Source organism: Ahaetulla prasina, chromosome 12, assembly GCF_028640845.1.
Source record: "Ahaetulla prasina isolate Xishuangbanna chromosome 12, ASM2864084v1, whole genome shotgun sequence".
Taxonomy (NCBI): Eukaryota; Metazoa; Chordata; class Lepidosauria; order Squamata; family Colubridae; genus Ahaetulla; species Ahaetulla prasina.
In genome coordinates, this window is record NC_080550.1 from 1,737,451 (window position 1) to 1,761,019 (window position 23,569).

Here is a 23,569-nt window from a genome sequence, read left to right on the forward strand (position 1 = left end):
AGAGTCATGAAACATTGGTCATGCCACACAGATCCGTGTACAAAATTTCCCTTTACCCAATCGTCAATGAAACTACTGAAATGAACAAGATTGTCTAGAAAATATCAAAGAAATCACAATGTGTTTATTTGATATAACATTCACCTTGGAAGGGGGAAAAATGCATTCTTCCCACCTCAGTGGGCACCGTCTATTCCCCTTATTTTTATTATGTTGCTTTGTTCTTAAAGCTAGTATTATACATGCCCACATTAGGACATTTAACAAAGTAGATAGCTGAATGGGGAATTCTGGGAGTTGAAGTCTTCTCACCTTAAAGTTCTAGGGTTGAGAAACACTGCCTTGGATTTTCAAAAGCCAGACTAGCAACCAAACTAGTGGAATTTGAAATACTACTTTATGTAAATCAGCAGAAAAGATATATATATATAAAATTTTCCTTCTCATCTGCCACTTTTCACTGCACAAATTCTTAACAAAAATATCTCACCTAAATCCATTCCCTTCTCAAGTATTTTTAAAGCTCTGAACTAAGCAAATTCTCTTAGACATCTGAGTAAACAATGGCTAATGGCCGCCACTGCAGAAAAAAATCCAGCTTCACACTTTTTCCACTGACTATATCTCTGTGGGTAGGTGCTGATTGTATCAGTCCAACTTTTATTTAAATTCCAAAAGGCCAGGAAGAGTATTAAAGTAGAAAATGGAGATCCAATTTTCTTTTATGGTTTTTTTTTTAAATGAAAAAGAACACGGACAGACTCTCTTTTGTGTTTAGGTCGGCAAAAGAAGCAACGTAATTGTGACACTTAGTTGCGCAATCCCTTGTCTAGGGAGAGGAAAGGTGTATTCTATAAACCAGGGATGTCCAATCTTGGCAACTTTTAAGACCTGTGGATTTCAGCTCCTAGAACTGAGCGCACCACTGAAGGATGAGATTAGAGATGAACCGCCTGAAAAAAACTTGTCAGTAAAAATCAACACCGACTTGACTGCACATAATCCATCAACTGCATTAGCCTCAAGGAAGATCTATTTTTCATAGCAACAGCTTTCCCTTTGAGTGGCCATGCCTAAAGACCTGATTGTGGCTGGGTTGGGCGGGGGGTGTCTTATGCTCCTGAGCACTGTCTTTGGAGACTTGCAGGGACTGCTTAAATATTTTGTTCAAACACAACATTCCAGAGCTGCCTGGAAGCACCGAGAATGACTTATAGACATCACCCAGCCCCTTCCCTCCATAAAATGTATTTGCTCGCTGGCTGAAGGTTTTTACAGAGTTAAAAAAAAAATGGCCCAAGAGTTAGGGACCATGAAAAGCAAACCAGTCATAGATGGATGGACCACAGGATTGAAATGAGGTTAGAGGAGCAGGGATCAAGTCTTCAAATTACCGTATTTTTCAGAGTATAAGATGCACCAGAGTATAAATATAAATATAAATATACAAATGGATGAAGACTATTGCTTGACATAGTGTAAGCCGCCCTGAGTCTTCGGAGAAAGGCGGGATATAAATGCAAATTAAAAAAAAAAAGACGCACCTTAGTTTTTGGGAAGGAAAATAAGAAAAATGCTGAAAAAGGCAGGTGGATCGGCTTCCCAGAATACCCCCAATCAGCTGTTCCCAGAGGTGAATTTTAGCAACCGGTTCCTTGGTTGTGAGCTCTCTGCCTTGTTTTTTTCTTTTTTTTTTTCTTTTTTTTTTCTGCCTCTGAAAGCCTCCGAAACAGAGCTTCAGAAAAACAGCCTTTGAAGCTCTTTTTGGGGCTTTTTTTCTGAAGCTCCCTTTGAGGCTTTTTTTCAGACACTGAAACCTCCATTTGAGAAGCTGGGTGGGGCTACATTCAGAGTATAAGATGCACCCAGATTTTCACCCTCTTTTTTCGGGGGGGGAAAAGGTGCGTCTTATACTCTGAAAAATACGGAATTTAATCCATTCTGGGTCTCGACCACCGGGACCTGAGGTTTTGTCTTCGGAGCTTTCGGATTCATGTTGGAGCCTATCCTCAGGGAACGTGTGTGTGTGTGTGTGTGTGTGTGTGTGTTCTGAGCTGTTCCGTCTATGGTGTTTATGTGGTGGCTTTTTGTGTGTAGCTTTTTAGATGTAGATTCAGTCATTAGCTTAATAGCCAGCCAGCAGCATCCCAATCTAAAAAGCTACACACCAGGGATTGGATCCTGCAACGTTATCCTGAAGGACGTGCCTTCATTTGTAAAACAGATCTAATTTATTTAATAGCTTCCATTCAAAACTACCGGTCTTGCCTATAGAATTATTATCAAACGAGATAAACACATTGGTAAACAGCAGAGTTCTTTCCCCTCCAACTTGTTCTTTTAAAAGAATCTGGAAAAGAAGCCAACGTAGTACTACCATGTATTATTTTTAAATGTTCTTAGTCAAAGCACGGGCCAGTCCAGTCCAGATCACAACTCAGTACAATTGCTTTCTCTCCAGCTGGCTCAACGTCACCTGTTTTATCCACCAACAAACAGGATCCAAAACCAACACTTAACCAGCCAGACACCACCACTCATCTCTGGGTTCTGCAAAGAAGCTCATCACAATAGCCCTTTTACTTCATGACAAAGACCAAGGGTCTCCCAAAGGGGGGCAGCTTTAAGGCTTGCGGACTTCAGCTCCCAGGATTCCTCAGCCAGCGTACATTTTTTCCACCCATAAAACCTTGCCACAGGTCTGAATTTTTTAAACTTCTATTGGCGGGTCTTGGATGCTGGCAGGTCACCTCCGAGGCGCCACATTTGGCGGGTAAACAAGTGAGCTCAGGCTTTGCAAATGTGGAATGGCAGCTACTGAATTTGCTATCAGTTTTTCCGTTGGATCAAAAAAGGGGAGAAAGAGTAGCTAAACCTGCCAAGATGTAGCAGCTGATTATTATTCCTGCCATTTTGCACGTTGAGTGGGGAGAAAAAAAGACGAAGGAGTGAAAGGTATCTACAGACCCATTCCTTCCCCTTCTTTTCTTTCTTTCTTTCAGTCCATTTACAGAGAAAAATGATATTCTCAGCCCTTTCCCCAGCTTTCCTCCATTCGGGGCAGAGGGAGGCCAATTTTGAGCCTCCGCTGTAGAGCAATTTCAGGCATGCCACCTGAATTATTCAACTGTGGTTAATTTTAGTGCTTTTAATGTTTTTTAATACTATTGTAAGCCTCCCAGAGTCCCAAGCGAGAAAGAGAGAGAGAGATGGGTGGCATATACATTTAAACAAACAAACACACAGAGATTTATCCTGTGATGAGATTCAGATAATTTAACAACGGGTTCTCTGCTCTAATGACCCGCTGGGTAGGCGTGGCTCGGTGATCATGTGATGGTGTGGGCGTGGCCAACTCAACGCCACTCACGTCGATGGGCGCTTCACTTTAGCTGTTACAATGTAACAAGGGTTAACCAGTGAGGCAATAAAGATGAGGCTAGAAACAACACCAGAATGTTTCCTTCCTGCCTTCCTTACAGGATTAGCCCTGTAAAGTGGGGAAAAAAACAAAATAAGATTTCTTTCAACAACCGGTTCTCTGAAATGCTTAGAAAGTTAACAAGCGGTTCTCCTGAATAAGTGCGAACCGGCTGAAACCCACCACTGGATTTATCCCAGCTAACCTGAGAGGTGAAGCCCACAGTCTTTCCTTTTCTTGCAAAAGGAAAAATGCAAAAGTGTAGCTCTAAGATGCTCCATTCAGCTGTGGAGCACATGCACTTTTGCACACTCGGCTCTTGTCGTGGGAAGGCAACACACCTGTTCCGTGAACGTTGCAGTCGCGCACGACAAGGATTGTTAGTGATACTGGGAATCACAACCCAGAGAGACTCTTATCCTGCTCTCATTCGGCTCACCCTGTTTTAACAACTGCCATCGGCAACCTCTATCTCCCAATTAGCACTTCACTATCATGGTGGAGGGGGGGGGAACACTATTTAAAAAATAGCACATTTTCTTCCCTTTCTTATGCCCACCTATTTTTTTTTCCTCCTAAGGCGTATAGCCGTGATGGAGAACCTATGGCACACGGAGCCATATCTCTGGGCATGCAAGTGTTGCCCTAGCTGAGCTCCAGCGCACATGTGCGTGCCGGCCAGCTGATTTTGGGGCTTCTGGGCCCACCGGAAGTCAGGAAACAGGCTGTTTCCGGCCTCCGGAGGGTCTCCGCAGGGGTAGGGAAGGACATTTTCGCTCTCCCCAGGCTCCAAGAAAACCTCTGGAGCCTGGGGAGGGCAAAAAACGGGCCTATTGTGCCCACCGTGCCATTGCACACCAAAAGCGGGGGGAATGCAGGGAAGGCATTGAATGATGGGCTGTGCATGCATGTGTGCGACACCCCCCCCGCATAATCCCCGCTTTTGGTACGTGACGGCAAAAAGATTAGCCATCACTGGCGTAGAGCTTCCAAGCTCAGTAAATTCTCAGGCCACATTCTTGCTTCATTACCATTTATTGCTCAGGGTTACTTTTCCGGAATCCGCTGTCTATATGGCTTACTCTTAATATTGAATATTTTCCATTCCGGAAAGTCTTAAAAAAAGCAAAAACATCTTCCCTTGAAGTGGACGGATTCTTCCAAGGATACCGTGAAATAGGCATTTATTTATTGCTATTCGGGATATTGGTGTGTTTAAGTAATTAGGGCTGGGCAAATCCTAGGAGGCAGAATATTATTTTCAAACTGGCTCTGAGTGCAGAATGGCTGTTAACCAATCGGTTGCTGCTAAAATACGCCGTCCTCTCACCCACAGGGGTGAAATCCAGCAGGTTCTGACAAGTTCTGGAGAAGCAGCAGTGGAAATTTTGAGCAGTTTCGAGAACCAGCAAATACCATCTCTGGCTGGCCCCAGAGTGGGGAGGGAATGAAGATTTTGCAATATTCTTCCTCCTGGAGTGGGGTGGGAATGGAGATTTTGCAATATCCTTCTCCTACCATGGCCACCAAGCCACGCCCACCAAGCCACGCCCACAGAACCGGTAGTAAAAAAAAACTGGATTTCGCCACTGCTCACCCAGCTAATGAATGCACAGCATTCAAAGGAAGAAGCTATTATAAAAGAAACAGAAAAATACTGTAAATTGCCAATTTGACTGGCGAACCTAAAAAATTGATCCTAGCTGCTAGAAGGAGAAATGTTCTTCAACAAAAAACAGCTCTCATTGTTAGTAAGATTCATGTGCTGGATCCACCAAATACCCATATTTAAGTTAAATGACCACAACCCAATTTCTTTCTCTCCCCTCCCCAAAAAGGGCTACCTTGAAATAACTGGTAGTTAAGTGTCCCAATCCAGCGGCTGGGTGGGAAACATCTGTGACACAATGAAGCCAAAGGACTGAAGGATGACATCATATCCCAAGGTCAAGGAAAGGCGATTCTCTTTGTATATATTTATATGTGAATGCCTCCTAAACCAATAAAAGCAAATCATGGGCCAGGCCTTCGTGCTGTCTTGCTAATCGGCCTCTTGAGAGGAATTCTTGATTAAATTAACTTCATCGGAGTGCAAGGAACGGGAATGCCTGCCAAAGGCTGTGCAAAGTTCGGGAGGGAACGTCTCATCAGCAGAAACCTATTACACATTTGATGGGAAGAGAGAAGAGAGGCAGCTCGGAGCCAGGTTTCTCTGGCTTGGGGCCAGCCGTTATAAGGGCAGGACCCAGGTCAGACTTCTCTTCACGGAAGGGACAAGAAAACACGAGGTAGAGTTACCACGTCAGGGTTAAAACCCGGCTGCGACCCAGCAAAAGGTAGCTGACAAGAATCCCAAGTTAAGATTCAGGAAATCTATGGATTGAATCTTTGCCAACCTAGTGAATTCACTGGACTTTTGGTAAATTTAGTTTTCTCTAGATAGTTGTAGCATGGTTAAAGAGTTCATTGCATAGTTCCAAAGTAATTTCAGGAAAAGGGCTTCAAGTGACTGGGGTATTTAAATCTATCTCTCTATCAACTCTCTATCTACATCTATCTATCTATCTATCTATCTATCTATCTATCTATCTATCTATCTATCTATCTATCCATCCATCCATCTGTCCATCCATCCATCCATCCACCCACCCACCCACCTACCTACCTACCTACCTACCTGTCTCTATTTATCTGTTTAACTATTTATCTATCTATCATTATCTATCTCTTTTTAGGAGGACCCAGGTTCTAGTTAGTATCTCTCTCCGCTTCTCTTTCCTGTGTATTTTGATATACTTGTGTCATGTCACTTCTTGGTCTCCATGGTCAAGGGCGAACGTGCTTCAGCTAGTTCCGCATTTCTTATTTTTTTTGCTTTGGAAAACATCCATATTGTGTTTATTTTTTCCTGCTGGGCCTTTTACAAAGAAATAAAAGCACCTGTCATTCGCTGAATCTACTTAGAATCCAGTAAAATTTTTACAATCTGGAGTTGTGTTGATCTTCAAAGGGCCACTAGAATCGTTTATACCCAAAATGTCCTATTTTGTAGTCCCTGAGTTTATATTCAAAACATCCCCTTTGCCAAATTACATCACTGGGGAAAGAAAACAGAAAAATACTGTAAATTGCCAATTTGACTGGCGAACCTAAAAAATTGATCCTAGCTGCTAGAAGGAGAAATGTTCTTCAACAAAAAACAGCTCTCATTGTTAGTAAGATTCATGTGCTGGATCCACCAAATACCCATATTTAAGTTAAATGACCACAACCCAATTTCTTTCTCTCCCCTCCCCAAAAAGGGCTACCTTGAAATAACTGGTAGTTAAGTGTCCCAATCCAGCGGCTGGGTGGGAAACATCTGTGACACAATGAAGCCAAAGGACTGAAGGATGACATCATATCCCAAGGTCAAGGAAAGGCGATTCTCTTTGTATATATTTATATGTGAATGCCTCCTAAACCAATAAAAGCAAATCATGGGCCAGGCCTTCGTGCTGTCTTGCTAATCGGCCTCTTGAGAGGAATTCTTGATTAAATTAACTTCATCGGAGTGCAAGGAACGGGAATGCCTGCCAAAGGCTGTGCAAAGTTCGGGAGGGAACGTCTCATCAGCAGAAACCTATTACACATTTGATGGGAAGAGAGAAGAGAGGCAGCTCGGAGCCAGGTTTCTCTGGCTTGGGGCCAGCCGTTATAAGGGCAGGACCCAGGTCAGACTTCTCTTCACGGAAGGGACAAGAAAACACGAGGTAGAGTTACCACGTCAGGGTTAAAACCCGGCTGCGACCCAGCAAAAGGTAGCTGACAAGAATCCCAAGTTAAGATTCAGGAAATCTATGGATTGAATCTTTGCCAACCTAGTGAATTCACTGGACTTTTGGTAAATTTAGTTTTCTCTAGATAGTTGTAGCATGGTTAAAGAGTTCATTGCATAGTTCCAAAGTAATTTCAGGAAAAGGGCTTCAAGTGACTGGGGTATTTAAATCTATCTCTCTATCAACTCTCTATCTACATCTATCTATCTATCTATCTATCTATCTATCTATCTATCTATCTATCTATCTATCTATCTATCCATCCATCCATCTGTCCATCCATCCATCCATCCACCCACCCACCCACCTACCTACCTACCTACCTGTCTCTATTTATCTGTTTAACTATTTATCTATCTATCATTATCTATCTCTTTTTAGGAGGACCCAGGTTCTAGTTAGTATCTCTCTCCGCTTCTCTTTCCTGTGTATTTTGATATACTTGTGTCATGTCACTTCTTGGTCTCCATGGTCAAGGGCGAACGTGCTTCAGCTAGTTCCGCATTTCTTATTTTTTTTGCTTTGGAAAACATCCATATTGTGTTTATTTTTTCCTGCTGGGCCTTTTACAAAGAAATAAAAGCACCTGTCATTCGCTGAATCTACTTAGAATCCAGTAAAATTTTTACAATCTGGAGTTGTGTTGATCTTCAAAGGGCCACTAGAATCGTTTATACCCAAAATGTCCTATTTTGTAGTCCCTGAGTTTATATTCAAAACATCCCCTCTTTGCCAAATTACATCACTGGGGGGGAAAGAAAACAGAAACAAATAGTAAAACTAAGTAAACTTTACAAATGTTTTAATTTATGATATAACTCACAGCAGGAGTTTTTCCAAAAAGGAATTGCAAGCAAAACGTGATCTTTGTTGCCAAGGTAACAAAACATTGTTGTAACCCCAAACTGCAAAACTTGGAAATGAGTGGTACTATGAATGAAGAAAAGGACTGATACCATTGCAGATCTTGCATTAAAATAACAATAACAACAGATTAGTGGATCTATCATGATCAAGATAGATAGATTGCATTGACCCCCGTGCTTCATCATCATCATCATCCCAATTCAGATCTTAAGAAACAAGATCTTAAGAAACCAGCCAGCTTGACTGACCAGCCACAATGTAGATTCAAAGGGCTATCATATTCTACAAGACAGATTTGGCTACAAATGAGCAGTTAGACAAACCACGAACCCACCAAGTTTTGGCTTCCCAAACACACCCATGTTTCTTAAATTAAGGCACTGTTTGTTTTTAATTACCAAACATTTTAAAGCCCTCTCTCTCCACGCATCTTTTCCTCGCAATCATGAAAATGGAGCAAAGCAAAATTTATTAAACCAAATCCTAACATACTGGGCTTCTAAGTTTAGACCTTCCTTCTCCGAAGGTATTGATGGTCCTTTTAATTAGGCGGAACGGAAGCAGAGGGGCTAAGAGACTGTGACTCTCTAGGCTCAGAATTTTACAGGGATGGTGACTGTAACCCTGAAACCAAGAGTTCTTTTGCTACTTGAGATAAAGACCATGACAGTTGGAGACACGATGCGGACGTGCGCTTTCACTGTCAATGAAGGCCACAGTTTTCTAAGTTTGGAGTTCTTGCCAGTCCTTCAAAAGTTCTCAAAGAAATGACCAAGAGTGGGTCCATAGCCACCTCCACTAGCTCCTCCAGCACCCTAAAATATAATTGATATGGTGTAAGAGACCTTAATTCTTTTTATTAGTTCTCTTCTACTCTTTTACCTGCCTAGAATAGAATAGAATAGAATAGAATAGAATAGAATAGCAGAGTTGGAGGGGAACTTGGAGGTCTTCTAGTCCAACCCCCTGCTTAGGCAGGAAACCCTACACCGCTTCAGATACATGGTTATCCAATCTCTTTTTTAAAACTTCCAATGTTGGAGCATTAACACTGGTGGCAAGCAGTTCCACTGGTCAATTGTTCTGTCAGGAAATTTCTCCTTAGTTCTAGGTTGCTTCTCTCCTTGATTAGTTTCCACTCATTGCTTCTTGTCCTGCCCTCAGGTACTTTGGAGAATAGCTTGACCCCCTCTTCTTTGTGGCAACCCCCTGAGATATTGGAACACTGCTATCATGTCTCCCCTGGTCCTTCTTTTCATTAAACTAGACATACCCAGTTCCTGCAACCGTTCTTCATATGTTTTAGCCTCCAGTCCCCTAATCATCTTCATCGCTCTTCTCTGCACTCTTTCTAGAGTCACAACATTTTTTTTTTACATCGTGGCGACAAAACTGGATGCTGTATTCCTAGCGAGGCCTTACCAAGGCATTATATAGGGGTATTAATACTTCACGTGATCTTAGCCAGGCCTCTATGAAGACAGACCCAAGACCATCTTTGTGGAAAACAAGCCATTCCGGTCTTAGTCTGCAGCTGCAGGAGACCCACCAGGGTTGAGGGCTCCTCTGCACCATCCCAAGTACGCTCATGGTGTGCAGCTCCACCTCGTTTTACTATAGGCGTTTTGCAGTGATCAAATGACAGTCTCGGTCAGCTATTCCTGCCCTATGGCTGACCTTCAGATGTCTCCTCTGTACAGCAATATATTTTGCTACCAAGCTGAAGGAACGGGCCAGCCAAAGTCCACTTTCCTCTGCTTATCCTTACAGCGTCCTGCATCAGTGTTGACTTTCTCTACAAGCAGATGAACTTGCTTAAAAAATGGTTTCTTGAATGCTGCCCAGTTTCTTTATGGGAAGCAAAAAGCTATGGCGTGCAAATCTCAGTTTATGCTGAAGTTCTGGACCTAAAGCGTTTCATTTTGAGTACACATCTGGTGTCCCCAGTAGACGGCCAGTTCTATAACTCCACTGAATACCCTACTGGGAAATCTGTAGAACTATAACCCCAAATCGTGTCTATTTAGATTTGAACAATGCTTCTCAGCACTTAGTTTCATAAACTAGGTTTTATCTTTTCTCAGGAAGGCCGTATCAATGAAAATAAACCTGGGCCACATCGTCCATAAAAATCAGAAACAGAATCTAGAAAATGTCTTGCCAAAAGACAGCCAAAAAAAAAAAAAAAAGCATTAGTCCCAAAGGTGCTTTTTCAAAAGGCAACTGGACCTTTTTCCAGCCCCCCTCAAAAGACCACTAAGAAACGTTTAAAAATAGGAGATATTTATATGTTATATGTTGTGTGTTTGTCAGATTGTGTTTCACAATAAAACAATAAAAAAGTTTGTAAAAAAAAAAAGTTTCGCTTCTCATCCAAGACGCTTCTTCATTTCGGACTGAATGGTGGGAACTGAAGAAGCGTCTTGGATGAGAAGCAAAACGGAAAAACAGAGTCCAGTTGCCTTTTTGAAAAAGCACCTTTGGGATGACTGAGAAATTCCGTAGACACCCGTCACTGAAAATTAGATTTAGAAAATGAAAGAGGGGAATAAATGCCATACAAAAGAAAGCATTTCCAAACTGAAATTGAGAATTGCTAAGGATATCATTAACTGGAAATAAATCATCTTCTGCTGGCCTCAGCTTCCCTTACGTGTCAGAAAATATTATGTTCTTTAAAGCAATTACAGCTCAAAGAAAATTAAATGCTATTCATTCATGGTTCTGAAGTTTAAGGATATACTTCTTCTTTTTTTGCAAAAAAACAACAACAACAACAAAAAGCTGATATTAAGAATGAAGGCAAATTTATGTGCCCCAGGATAAGATTGCAGGATCCAATCTGGGTCGGTCACCAAGACCAGAATTTTAGTCTTCCAAGCTTTCGGACTCTTGCTGGAAACGTGTGAGAGGAAGTTCTTATGTTCTTCATGCGGATTAGAAAAGGCGCCGTTTCCAAAGGGTTCTGCTCTTCAGGAACAGCCGTGATCTTTTCTGCTGGCTCACTTGTTGAACAGTTCACGGTCCCTTGGTATGTCAAAGGCTGTCTGCATGAAAGGCCTGGTTTCTGGTGACTGCCGTCTCCGACATCTGGAAGGCGTAATCATGTGTTCCACCTCATAGAGTGGCGGGAACAAGTACAACACTTCATAAAAGGGCCTCCAAATGATAGGTGCTATTAATTTGAGTATATGGCTCCCGAGAAAATTCACCAGGCATGAAACCCTTCATTGTAGTTCACGGTTTTATTACAAAGCCTCTCGCAAGTTTATGGATATTTGACACCTGGGACCTTCTGGGCGACTGTGATTATTTTAACACTGCCTTTCATCCGCTTCCATTCCAGCATCTGCTTTCAATGTGCCGCATGGATTCAGGGATGGGCCCTGATTGCTTTTCCCTATCCGCTCTACCAGATATCGCAATGTCTTCTGTCCACGTAACTTGAAGAAAACGCCATAAATGTGGTCTGCCCAGGTCCGTGAAGATTCCCGGTCATCCAGGTAGAGTGGTCTGGAAGTGGAGTCATGGACTTCTTTTCTGGTTGGTTTGAAACATTTCACTGCTTATCCAAGGAGCTTCCTCAATCTGAGCAACTTGGTTAGGGGGATCCCCATATGATGGTGTTCTCCATTCAGTCGTGTCCGACTCGTGGCGATTTTGTTGGCCAGGTCTTTCCACATTTTCCAATCTTGCATTGCTTCTGTGAAATGTTCTACGCTCTGGCTGGTATAAGTTTTGGTGGTGTCCAGCCAACGTGTTCCTTGGCGGCCTGGTTTCCTTTTACCGCTAACTCTTCCCAACATAATTGCTTTCTCCAGTGAATTTCCCAGCATGACATGGTCAAAATAAATGTGACCTCCATATATGTCTGCCTAAGTGTCCAGAGAACAACCTAAACAGAGCCAAAGTAAGTCAGAAGACAGTAGGATGATTCTGGTCAATCAGTTGGCTAAATACAGCCAAAGGGTTTGAGGCAGGAATGAAAGACCTTCACTAGTTGAGTATTTAATCCTTTCCAAAGATTGAATGATTTTTTTTTAATGTACAACATGGAAGATATACAGTACATGCAGTGCAAACTATCTGCCTTCCAAACATCTTTAGTAGAAGCAACACTGCTTAAGCTACAGGTATGATACAACAGGCATAATGTAGAATTAGAGTGCCTATTTTCTTCCATTAAGAACGAGAGGATGGGTTACAATTCCTGCACAGAAGCGTTTGCCTTGCCATGGAAAAAACCTAGCTGTAGCAAATGCCTACAAGAAACACATTATAGAATGAACCTTCGAGGACCTCTGATATTTCTGCCCCGAGTTCTAAATTTGCCCAAGTGTTAATTCCCACTCGTATACACACTTTCTCTCTTTCTGTGCGGATAATTGTGCTTTGCTCCTAGTGACATTTACTGTGTTCTCACAAGGGCCTGCTCCACACTCACTAAATGCTTTCTCTACAAAGAATGCCTTTGATAGCCAGAGCCAAGTTGCACGAATTTGAAATGCTTTTCAACATGGAAAAATAGGACCCTCGCTCTTGACGTTCAAGAATGACTAGTTGATCAAAATGTGCATAAAATGTTATGGAAAACAATACAGACGGGATGCAGTGGAGGATGGCAAAACCAGACACAATTGGTTGGCTTAAAAAGGGGGCATTCCAGATGTGTTTCTCTGTTTTGCGCAGCAAAGTAATCCCAATAATAAATAAAATCACAGTTTTATTTTGAGATCTGGAATTAGGAATGCGAATATACCACAAATATATCATCATGTTTATGAACATGAATTGGGATTATTGGATATTTTTTTTTAAGCTTTGTCCTGGTGATGAATTCTCCTAAAATTATTTCAAGTTAGCAAACAGAAGAGTCATAGATTTTCCACTGAAATGAGATAACATACAAAGAAAAGAAGTTTCTCCCAGGTAAACTCACACTACGAATTGTTTCTTCACAATGTACAAATATGTACAAGGTTGGAAATAGAATCATGAAAGAACAAAATCTTGATTTTGATGCGATCGTAGATAGCTTTTTAAATTCAGATCTTCGTCCTGCTTAGAAACAAGAGCCATTTGGGGCATGAACGAAGCCAAAGTAATCCAGCCTTCTTGTTCTCTCTACATATAGGGACGATAATGGGAAACATGTGTACATCCACGATTCGGTATTTTTTGTTTTTTGTTTTAATTTACAGGATTTCCCCCCTTCATTTTCCAAAACAATTACCATGACAACAAATCTCACTGAAAAGAGTAGGAAGAGGCAGTGGACTGCTACCGTAGCTTCGAAGAGCCTGCTGATACGAACATGATTCTTTCTAGCGCAATCGGTTCAATCAACTTCCTAGTAGGCAGACGTGTGGGCCATCCACATCTGCAGGCATAAAAGACACCGTTGGGAGTAGAGGAGATTTACACAGACTTCACATCCTTATGCACAACTTTTGGGGAAAAGGCAAAGAGACCACAAAGCTTTGGTTGAAGCCAAAAGAAGTCCTATAGAAATGGATACCACACCAACTTGGATGTGATTTAGAAGAATATTGTTACAGTGGTTATGTCTGTTGTATTGGCAGGATTATTCTGAGATGCATTTACTGCCTTTTTAGGAGCTACCTTCAGCCGCTCCTGTGGGTGCCTGGGGTTGATGCAGTTCACCATATCGGCTGAGTGACACAACGTTGTGAGTTCCACCCCGCCCACCCACCCACCCCAAATCTCTGGAGGGGCCATTGACAAAACAGCAAATCCTCCAAGTTTACAAGGAGGTGTTTGAGGGCCTTATAGTATCCGTTCCAGGAGAGGTTCATTTTGAACTTGACTCTACCAGTACAAAGTGCTCCATGTAATATGCCTATAGCTATTAAGATAAATCACAACTGGATAAGTACGGGGCAGAAGGACATATTATGCAGTATCTGAGCCCACTGATTGGATAAGCAACATGGTTGTTATTAGGAAGTCGCAGAAGATTAGAATTTGCATTGATCCTAAGTTTTTGAATATGGCGCTGAAACGGTCACACTACTTAAGGCGAATACAACAGACATAACCACCGTAACAAATATGTCTACTTTTCATCCAATAGATAAAGCTTTTTAAAAAGCTGAGGTCTTTTAACTCTCAAATGGATGTCCCGTGCTTTCTTTACTTCATTATTATAGAATTTGTGGTGCTTCAGATAAAATGGTTCACTGGCTGGAATGTGGAAAGGAATGGACGTTGCTCAATTGAGTGATAGGACAGAGTAGCTGAAAGGTTCAACTATAAGAACCTCACATGTATTTGGTAGTTTATTGCTTGTTATGATGCACTTTATCCCACACTGCCATCAATCGCTTCCTAATGGACAGCCTTGGAAATAATTTAAATCCCTAATATCACATCTGTACTTCACGTTAGGCTTGGGTTGTCATTCAGATTCCCAAAGGAACTCTCATTAGCTCTCAATCTAGGAAGTATCCTCTAAATTCATCCTGTGACCAAGGTTTCCAGATCTTATGCCGGATACTTATTACACTTGGCTTATTCTTTCTCTCCCTCTCTCCCTCCCTCCCTCCCTCCTCTCTCCCCTCTTTCCCCTCTCTCATCCATCCACATTATTGCTTTCTGCAAAGTTTAGAGCAGAGTGCAACTCACTATTTCTGTTGTTAATACCCCCATTTTACGTTACCCTAGTGTATAATCTTCGTAATGCAATTCACTTCGTTGCAAAAGATCTCTGGGTTTTAAGATTCATTGTGGATATATATATCCACAATGTGGATATATATATATATATATATATATATATATATATATATATATATATATATATATATATATATATATATATATATATATATATCGGGTTTTCTCCCGTGTAAAATTGGAAATGTCTTGGCAACGTTTCGACGAAGTCTCATTCGTCATCTTCAGGCTTCAGCTTCGTGCTTCTGGGAGCAATGTGTGATCGCAGCTGTTTCTTCCTTTTAACTGCTAGTGGCAAAGCACGCTCCCAGAAGCACGAAGCTGAAGCCTGAAGATGACGAATGAGACTTCATCGAAACGTCGCCAAGACACTTCCAATTTTACGCGGGAGAAAACCCGAATAACCAAAGATCTACATACAAACACCCGCGAAAACCTCAGAAAACATATATATATATATATATAGGTCTTTGGTTTGCTCCCAGAGGCACGAAGCTGAAGCCTGAAGATGACGAATGAGACTTCGTCGAAACGTCGCCAAGACACTTCCAATTTTACACGGGAGAAAACCCGAACAACCAAAGACCTATATACAAACACCCGTGAAAACCTCAGAAAACAAATATATATATATATATATATATATATATATATATATATATGCATACACACACAGAGTATATATATCTACAATGAATCTTAAAAACCAAATTGATATACATACTTACATACACATATACATACATACATACATGTATACACCCCCCCACACCCACATTTGTATGCACGTCAGAATGAAGACAATTAGCAATGGAGCACAAAATATAGATTATTGTATTTTAGATGGATGATTAAAGAGACTGGGCTTTTAATTTGGTGCTATCCAGCTGAAATCATGTTAAATCATTTAATTTGTTTTCTCAGAATTACTGAGGCGGACAACGGTAAATACTTAAAACGGTTCTTTTAAGTTGAATTGCTGGAAAACTTACATTGTGGCATATTTTAATGAAATTGACTCTTTGTTGCTAGAAAGTGCTTTTGCTTATAAATAACGGGATTTCATTTCAGTTGAGTCCGGTCGAGCAATTTCCCATGGGTGATTAGAGAATTAGAGTCTCTGCTGTTAATAAGCCTGCAGGCAGCTGTTGTAACAGTATGTTTGTTTGTTCTGGCATGCTTGTTTTTATCTCACTTAATCTAATTGATTGCATTTAGGATTCTGTAGGGAAAAATTAAACATTTTTGTTTGGAACCTGCAATTGCTAATTTTGCCAAAGGGAGGGAGGGAGGGAAGAAGGAAGGAAGGAAGGGAGGGAGGGAGGGAGGAAGGAAGAAGAGATTCTTTTGCAGAGATTCCTCATTTTCTAGAAAGAAGGAAATGAAACAAATGCTTGACAGGAAATTAACTTTTAAGATAAACTGAGAAAAGTGCATTTAAGTTTTTGGAGAAAATGGATAGTTATGGTAAAAAAAATACCCTGCAATTTCTTTTAAATGGGCTGCAATAGAGCTTCCAAGTTTGATGGGCCTGTCCAGATAGGAAGTCCCACTCAGAACTGATCTATAGGCTTCACTTCCTATGTCTGATTTCACACATTATGCTAAGCCAGAATAAGTCTTATTTATTTATGGGTTGAAATGAAATGTCAACCACTCATTATGGCTTAGGCGTATTTCACAGATCCTCTCCTAATGTAGTGCACCAATGGAGGTGTTTGTGACTTCCAAACAAAGTTGACCATCCAAAAAAGAAGAGCAATCTTCTTTGATCAATGCTCATTTAAAAAGAGTTGATTCTAGTGGGGATCTTCAGCCTGGCAGCGAGCAACTCTGGCCCCTTTACGACCCGTGGACTTCAACTCCCAGAATTCCTGAGCCAGCCATGCCCCTTCCTGCATTAAACCAAGGGATGAAAAAAAGGTTCCAGATCGGGCTCTTATGGTTGAGGGTCACACTACATTTTGTGTGATTAAACGGATGGGTGTAACCAGTGGTGGGATTCAGCCAGTTCGCACCACTTCGGGAGAACCGGTTGTTAACTTTCTGAGCAGTTTGACAAACTGGTTGTTGGAACAAATCATTAGGGCAGAGAACCGATTGTTAAATTATTTGAATCCCACCACGGGGTGTAACCTTCCTAAAATTCCTCAGAAACTATGATTAGACGTAGCTGAGATATAAACAGCCTGTGGGAAGAAAAAAGGAAGCATTTACAGCGGCAGGATCCAGTCTGGGTCTGTCCCTGGGACCAGCAGTTTTATCTGCCATGCTTCCAGACTCTGCTGGAGCCCATCCTCAAAGTATTCCACCTGTGTATTTGTTAAACAAAACTTAGATCGGGGTTTTTCCCCCCAGTTGATAATATTCAGCAGTTTCTGTCCATTAACCCCAAAGGTAGGTGGCAATTTCTCACGTTCTTAAGGAATTTATTAAAAAACTGAAGAGAGATGCAGTTGTGAAAGCATACTTGGGCACCCTGGCTTTGCAATCAAGGACAGCTGAACCCAGGTGAACCTGAAAACGAAAGCTGTTGTTGGTATGCTATTGCTTTCATTAGATCTCAGGGCTGATTCAGAAGTCTGCTAAAATAAGACGCAGGACATTTTGCAATAGGAGTTCTGGACTTCATGCCTTTGGTGAGATGCTGGCAGCTTTCGTGTACTGGCTCAAAAGAGAATGCTGTGCATCCCAAAACATGCTCATAAATTTCAGAAATGGCTGGCCAGAGCGAAACTGAGCCTCCCCTTCCCCATGCAGTAATGCTGATTGATTTCATATGTAAATTAGATCATCATACCTTAAAGGCTTGCGGTCAACAGCACCACACAGGAGAGGGGCCTGATGTTGTTGGATTTGATATACACAGTGTTTCGAAATGGGAAAGGAAGATTTTTCTCACCCTCAGGGAGCAAGCTTTTCTTTATAAAATAAGTGATGCTTTTGTGTAATTCCTAACACTATATTTCCTTCCTTCCTTCCTTCCTTCCTTCCTTCCTTCCTTCCTTCCTTCCTTCCTTCCTTCCTTCTTTGCAAAAATATCCTTAGTGGCCTAAGTCTATCGAGAGTCTCAATCACTCAGGTTATGGTTGTCCCAGAATTGCTTTTTCAAAAGGCAACTGGACTTCCTTTGTTTTTCCTTGAAGACGTTTCACTTCTCATCCAAGAAGTTTCTGAATGAAGCCAATTGCCTTTTGAAAAAGCACCTTTGGGACTTAATGGCCTATAAACTTCGTTTTCCAGATTCCCTTCCATTTCTTTACCTCTTCCAAGCTGTCACATCCAAGTGAGGTGGGAAAAGGTACCAAAGGCAGAAAGTACAGAAAGAGGGAAGGAGAAAGGGGAGGATGGAGGTTCTGTCTGGAATCTGAAAGGGATATTATTTCCATTACGGAGTGACTGAATTTTATGAAACATTTTAACATTCTTTCACATGCACTCCTTCCACTTGGTGAGCAAAATGGAACAGAATATAATAAAAGCCACTGGAAACGCCTCTTGTGCAAGATCCTTCTCCAGCACAATAGCCTTTCATTTCCATGGGTCCTTCAGCGAGGAAACCTCCCCTTTTTTCTTATTTTTATGGGCTTTCCCTGGCTTCCAAGACGCACAGTCTCCCCTTCCTCCTCCCTTCTCTGCCTCCTGATAGGAAGAGTAGTCCAAGTCGCCTTTATACATCTCTCCGATTTGGCCTCACTCTACTTGCCCTGCAGGCCACGTCCATCCCTCTGTATTTTTTCTCACGCATTTTTCCCCGATACACCCTCAGGCCTGCCAGAGAGGAAACCATTATGGCTGAAAGGGAGCCACTACAGAGGGATCAGACAAACTCTTGGCAGGGTGGGAGAAATAACAGGAACTTGCCGGGACTGCAGGGTTAGTCTTACACTCTACTGGGCTTCATCATCTCCCAACAGGTCCTGCGGATATAATGGTGACTCCAAGAAAGCCGAGGAAAGCAGACATCTGATCGGAAATGTTTCCTCCCTCTTCGCCTACACTGTCCACATAGGAATATTTCCATGGCCTTTTTGCTGGGTGTGTCTGACACTATATAGTTTCCCCCGATCCTTCCTTTCAAACAGGTTTTTAAACTTGGACAATCCACTGTTCCTCCAGAGAGCATAATGTGCTGGAACCCTGGAGTAGGGAAGTCAGGGGCCACATCACTCATTGTCTTCTCAGCCAGGAGCGGGAAGGATTTTTATACTAAATCATTAAGAGCGGGGCGGGATTGCCAAGGGCCCGAGTCATGCCCACATCCGTGGTAAAATCCCTGTCTGTGTGGCTGGGATCCCCTGCCAACATGGCACTGTTTGAAGTGGCCTGTTTCCCTTTTCTGCTGCACTGGTGTGAAAATAGGCCACGCCATCCACTTGGCCGCCCGATCCCACCAATTGCTGGCATTATTCGGGTGACATGGAATCCCGGTCTCCTAGAGAGAAACCCTCGGGAAAGCAAAATGGCACTTGAGAAGACAGAACGAAGCCTGGTTAACTGGAAAGAAGTACTTCCACCACCAAACGACATCTAAGAAAGGAAGCCCACGGACTGGAAGAAGCTGCCAAAACTGACCGATGTGTGTCCAGGGTGAACAGCTTTTCATCCCTGGCTTTCTATGCTCCCTCTGCTTCAGCCTTGCTCCTGCTCGCAGGGGTTGAGTCTAGATTTCCCGAAGACAATAAACGGACATCAAAATGTATTTCTGCCGCGCTGTATTAAATCCTTATCTAAAGGGCCAGATAAGGATTCAGAGAAGAATATCAAGGGTACCTAAGATGCGCGTGCCCATGCAAGAAAGCGCACTGAGAATTCCGCTCACACTCGGTGAAGTCGACAAAGCAAACTTGAGGAAACCTTTTGTGTTATTTAAGCAGCAAGGCCTTCATAACACAACTGACAAGGTATATCCCACACACTCGGAGAAGCTAGAGCAGAAAGCCGGGCAGGATGGAGACACGTCCGCATAATCCACTCCAAGGAGATGGACGGGAAGCTCACAGGCAAGAGTATTTCTGATTAAAAACAACAACAACAACCCATCACAGTAAACCTTTGTCTTGAAGGGAAGTAGAGAAACTGAATACATCATATAAATACAATGCAGTGGGCAGGACACGAAATGTGAAGAATAACAGCATTAATTTTTTATGATGCACCAACCCATATTTCTGCTCAGTTCAGCCTTTTAAACAAGTTAATCATCTTCTCCATCCCTGTTTTGTTGTCCTTGGGGGCTACATAAAAATGAGGGCCAAAAGTATAAGACCAAACTCAAAAGGCCTCTTTGGGCCAATGTTGTCCCTGGGGCCAATCTTCAGTTCAGGTTCATCTTTAACGTGATTTTTCTGGGATGTTTCTTGAAGCTGACCTATCCCTCAACCCCTTCACTTATACCTTTCCCATCTGCAATTGATATTTCCCATTTCTCTGAGTAGGGAGTATTGTTGTATGTATTTTTTCATGCAGGACTGATAATGCTGTGATTTTATAACGATAAAAAGTGTACACAACTGAGCAGAGATTTTCTGGAGCTGTTGACCTAATAAAGATCAAAAACATTTTTCCTTCCAAGGGAGTCAAGAGAGGAGAAAAAGCTACAAGAAAAAAAAGGAAAAAAAGAAGGACTTTTTGATTATGCAAATCATATAACATCTTATTTGATCTAATGTGTGTATTATATTTCCAGTCTACACTTCCAACGAAGGTGTTAGCCTTGTTGTAAATATGGCAAAGAAATGAGGTTACGGATGCCAGGGTTATTGTTTCAAGTGGTATGAAAAAACAGAACAAGTTTCCCTTGTAAGGAAGAATCTTTGGTTTCCTCAGTCAATCTTTAGTCACCATTGTTTCCTGGTTTGGAGGATTCTCTCTTTGATTCATTGCCCAAAGGAAGGAAGGAGTGGACAAAAGATATTGGGCAGACCTCCATGTATCAGATGAAGATTTTAACCATCAAGGACGGACACCGTATTTTCCTAAGCTGGGAGAGATGAACTCCAATGGCAAAGGTTTGTGGGATCTGGTAAGATTATCAACCTTGTTTCTAGGTCTTAGACTCGTGATAATTGTCTCAACACAAACTGGTTTCAAATTATGAGACAGAGTCTACTCTGCAGGACACACAGATGTGTGGTCCAAGCTGATGTGCTTCCGTCCCAGTCTAATCAGCTGGACGGAGGTTAGTAATGTGAGACAGGAGGAAACCACATGGAAAGGGACTTGTCAACGTGGTTGAACTAGACTATATCCAGGAATGACATAGATCCTAACAACAATCCACTGACCAAAAGAGGAAAAATAGCCAGACCAGCCAGGAAGCTTCAAAATAATGGAGCCCCCCAAAAATCATCCGCTGTTGCTTGATGGTCAAATAAACTTCTGCACCAGCTGAACTCCGAAGGATCTTTTGGAATTTGTTCTTCCACTCAATGCGGTCACAGCCGGTTCTAGCCCAGCCTTGTCTTGATAAATAAAATGTTCCCACGGTCATGTTTTATGATACAGGAACATTAAACGGGCCTCTCCGATATCAAACCCTGCATTGACTTACAAAGCGTGTAACTGATAGGAGTGACCCAAATGAATTGGCTAACCGGAGGCAAATAAAATTAATCGTTATTAATAAAAGATTAGTAAGAAAAGATTCCTGCTGAGCTATTTTACCCCCTTGATTGATCCACACAGTTGATAAGGGGGCAGCTGGAGTTATTTCTCCTGTGGACAAGGCTGCTGGCGTTCGATCCCAAACCAGGCAGGCTGTTTGCTTTAGGAACTCTTAAAAATGGCTTCTCGGGTGAACACCCAGGGACTGCTAATAAAATACAATGTAGAAACGGCTTATTTGCAAAGTACAAATATTAGCACAACTTTAGTGCTGCAACCCTGACCTCGAAAAAATATTGTTTTAAAGGAAATGTTTGAATTTCCATGGGCCCAACTGCTACTACAGCCTGAGATGCTAGGCTTACGGCTGGCTTCCAAGACGGATAATTTGCCGGTTTCTGGCAGCCTCAGCCGTGTGGAGGGGGACAAGAGGGGCGATGAAGAGAACCCTCACTTTTCCTGCTCAAATGGTCTCTTCCCCCACAACAATGAGCAAACATGAAAGCACGCTCGGAGGAAGTGGGCAGAAGGAGACTTTCACCATTGTCTCCATGCTGACCGAGGGTGGTAAAAACATAGAAGTAAATAAAGATAATGTCAGACCTAGAAGCCATCTTTCTACCTTTGTGCCTTCAGGCTTCAGGCCTGCCACAAGCTTACCATGGGAAGTTGGGAGGGGGGATAGTATAGAGTAAAGAAGATATGTAGCCAAAATAAAATTCTTTATAGAAAGTCAAGGCCAAGGTGCCCTGCAGCTGTGCTGAGAAGAAGAGGAGGAGGATGTCTTCTGTTCCGGACTATATATGATTGGATGTGTGGTGGACATGTGGGTGAGAGGCAAGGTCTTGAACTTTCTTTTGGGTGTGGAAAACCCAGAAGCTCCCAGATTCGGGTTTTCCCAGATGTGCCAATATGACATCTCCAATAAAAGTTAGCTTTGAGGAATTTCAAGTCTCGGAGTTTGATTTCATTGGGAGTGTTACTTGGAACCCTGACAGAGAAAGGGTCATGTCCCACTCTACTGAACGGTGCTCATCTCCGCTTCTTAGCTTCCATGATCATGTGGCCAGCATAGCTATACACTAAGGTGCATGCAAAGCCATTACCTTCCCATCAAAGTGGTATCTACTTATTGACTCGCATTTGCATGCTTTCGAACTGCGAGGTGGGCAGAAGCTGGGCCAAGTAAGCTGAAGCTCACCCCGTCATGCGGCACTTGGGTCTTGAACCCAGGATTCCAACTGACAAGCTCAGTGTCTTTAACCCCTGAGCCATCACACACCCCACAGAAGTAAATAAAGAATATCCAACGAGCGAGAAAAATCAACACCACACCCGTTGTCATTATATTGGGGAAGCCAAGCAGATTCCTGATATCTAAAGAGGTTCCATGGTGGACTTTTTGCTTGCCTGGACTGCCTGTTCGTTTCCATTCATTGAGATTCCTCCTTTGCTGGGAAGCTTTAGAGAGAAGGGCAGATCCTGAGCATAGGATCTTTTTGCAGCCACAAAACACTCCAAATGGAAGTGATGCCAAAGAGTTCGAAAAGAGAAAAGCAAATCACAGAGAAAGAGGAGCTACGTTGGGATGACTCTACTCTTGACTCTGCTCCTGCCCGTTGCTGACATTATCCCTCGGAGAACGCAGCCCTTGAATATAAACAATTTTCTCACTCCTTCCCTGAGGTTGTTGTAGCTAAGCCTGCTTAACTACATGCACATGACTTTTGGGGATCTAGGAATATGTGGCTGTGTGCTGCCCTGCTGGAGCTTCTTGAATCTAGGAATGGACCCGATGATAAATCACAAGCTACTTGATAGTCATAAGAGTATTCAACCTGAGCATTTTTCTTTAAAATCCAGCCTGCAATTTTCAAAAAGGTAACTTTTGAAATACCAATTAAAATATTAAGCTGCCCCTTCCATTTTTGCTTATTCCGGGAAGTTAGCAAACCCAGCTGGATCTCAAACTGTCATCAAAAAAGCATTTTACAGCCAGGCAGCCAAATGTCTAAAAATAAAGGAAGAGTTTGCCGCTGGAGGATAATTTTTAGGGTAGTAGCTTTAGAAAAACAATCTGTGAAGGAATAAAATGCTCGGACTGAAGACCACACAGTTCTTTTAAAGCAACAGTTTGCTTTTTCCCCAAACGTAATGCAAA

The 23,569-nt window shown here is 42.2% G+C and overlaps 1 protein-coding gene across 5 annotated transcripts in view; it reads right to left on the reverse strand.

The window, feature by feature from the left end:
* BANP (BTG3 associated nuclear protein) overlaps positions 1–23,569 on the reverse strand; it is a 107,797-nt gene that overhangs the window by 6,116 nt on the left and 78,112 nt on the right. The window lies entirely within an intron of this gene.